The sequence below is a fragment of the Pieris napi genome, chromosome 20, assembly GCF_905475465.1.
Source record: "Pieris napi chromosome 20, ilPieNapi1.2, whole genome shotgun sequence".
Taxonomy (NCBI): Eukaryota; Metazoa; Arthropoda; class Insecta; order Lepidoptera; family Pieridae; genus Pieris; species Pieris napi.
In genome coordinates, this window is record NC_062253.1 from 5,476,714 (window position 1) to 5,479,122 (window position 2,409).

Below are 2,409 nucleotides of genomic sequence, written 5' to 3' on the forward strand. Positions count from 1 at the left end.
ATATCTCAATACTAAAAAGATAATCTATATTTAGACAAATAGAAATTGAGTCCTGTAAAAATATAACCCTTTTAGTATAGTCTACTGCAGTTGCATATTATGAAATATTGTAAAATATCCATGTAATTTAAAACAGTACACATGTGTTCGTTATTTGGTATAATACACTCAAAAATATAACAAGGACTTCCATAAAATCAAAAAGTAAAAACAATTTGACAGCGGTGGGATTCGAACCCACGCCCTTTCGGACTGGTGCCTAAAACCAGCGCCTTAGACCGCTCGGCCACGCTGCCTGATGACATGTATTTAAATTTTAATGCTAAATTTTACATACTGATTGCGCAATACTACCACCGATTATATTTTATATATTTAGTGATAACAATGTTTTTACATATCTCATGATTTTCACATACGTATATCTTTATCTATACTAATATTGTTAAGAGCAAATATTTGTGTTTTTGTAACGAAAAACTTCTGCACCATTATTGAAGATTCGTTTATTATTTCTGAATAACAAAGGTTATATTTATTTGATGTTTAAAATTTAATATACAGCTGGGACAGGCCGGAATTAATATATCACCAAACTGATTATTAAAATTGCTACAATTACCTCAAAATGAAAATAGTAAGGTAACCCACGTCGTTTGACAAAATAATAAATTTGTAATACTATTTTAAGCTATAATTAAGTTTTTTTGAAGGATAATTGATTGATTATTATGAGCTTCTATAGCTAAATCAATAAATAATTCAACAGAAACGTTTCTTTCTGATATACCTATGTTTGTGTAAATATAGTGTTAACTCGCCACTCGCCTCCCGCGAACAAACGCAACAACGAATACAGGTCAAGTGCGAGAAGTACAAATGTAAGGACACACTAAGGACATGACTTTAGTACTTTATAATAAAATACGGAAATAGAAATATCATTTTTTCAACCTTGTTATATCAATCTTGGCCCAGTGACGTCATGGGATTCAAAACATTCTATATAATAATATTCAAGTATTACTTCCTTTGTGCACTTTTAACGCTTATATCGTAAAGAATAAGTATATTCTCTCAGATTTCTGTTGCATACCCCGCGTGAATTCTTAGGGCGGATGGTTATATGGGACTCGTGATATGTGCATACTCTACGCCACCAACACTTGCTCTAGACGGGGTGCGATAACACCTAGCTTTATCAGCGCCCCGCTGTTCATCGTTACACGGGCATGATTGATTTGTAATGATCTTTGATACAGTAAGGGTCATTCTCAAATCGCCCCATCCACCATATTTTGATCTGGGGGATCGGCTCCAGCGCGTGCAGAGATGCATCAGCTTTTAGACGCATAGGTGATCAGCCTTCTGCGCTGACACACACGTTACAACCTCACGGGTAAGTCACACTCAGCCAAGCCACCAGGCCGACACACCTTTTATAAAAGAAACGATAAAGACACAATCTGCGTCATGGCCCAATCGCAAGCGTGTGTTTTCTATTGTAAAAGTTATGGGTTCGTATAAGATAGAAGTTCAAATACACAAAATTTGGTAAAATATTTTCTCTATAGGGCAACAAAAGTATCGTAACACAATAAATGGTCGGTGATGTGGCAAAACGACACAGCGGTATCGTAAGGAAGCTGTGATCCCCTGCCAGTAAATATTGGGAAAACTTTGCTTGAAATATGAAGGCCAGTCTTTTTAATAACTATATTCTGTGAGTTCGGAGTTAAATATCGAAATTAAATAAAAACATAGAAAATTATGCATTGATTTAACAAAACTAACACATATTATAGTCAATATGTAAATAAAAAGCCTTAGGAATTTTCATTATTTTTGGACATCGTGACACACGTAGCACACGTGTATTCAAATTGTTTTCATATACATCAAATCAGACTTAACACATTATACAAGCTATAAGGTAAGGAAAAAGCTATAGCTACATGCAAACTTATTAGATACATACAACTTGTATGTATATAAGGAGCAATTCAGAGATTTAAACAAATAATTCCTAATTTAGGCTGAAAATGGTAATGAACAAAAAATACTGGTATTATTGTGAAAAAGCGTTTTTTCACAATAATACCAGTATTTTTTGTTCATTACCATTTTCAGCCTAAATTAGGAATTATTTTTCACTTTTTAAAAGCGTGTTTTTTAGTTTTTTTTAACTATTATTTATTTTTTAGTTCCATTTTTTTCATTTTTTTTTTTCGGATTATTGAATTGTCATCGATCTTTGACAGGTGCGCAAAGTTTGAACTAAATCTGTCCATTAAAAGTGGGTCAAAATCGAGTCCGAAGGAGTCGGTTACATACATACATACAGGTGAAGCTAATATAAAGCGTGTAAAAAGGGTCTCATTTCACTCATTACTTAGTTAACATATAAGA

The 2,409-nt window shown here is 33.3% G+C and overlaps 1 non-coding gene across 1 annotated transcript; it reads right to left on the reverse strand.

The window, feature by feature from the left end:
- Window positions 1-216: 216 nt before the first annotated feature.
- Trnal-uag lies at window positions 217-296 on the reverse strand. The gene has a single exon. It is a non-coding gene; the product is annotated as a tRNA-Leu (tRNA).
- Between the last annotated feature and the right edge of the window lie 2,113 nt (window positions 297-2,409).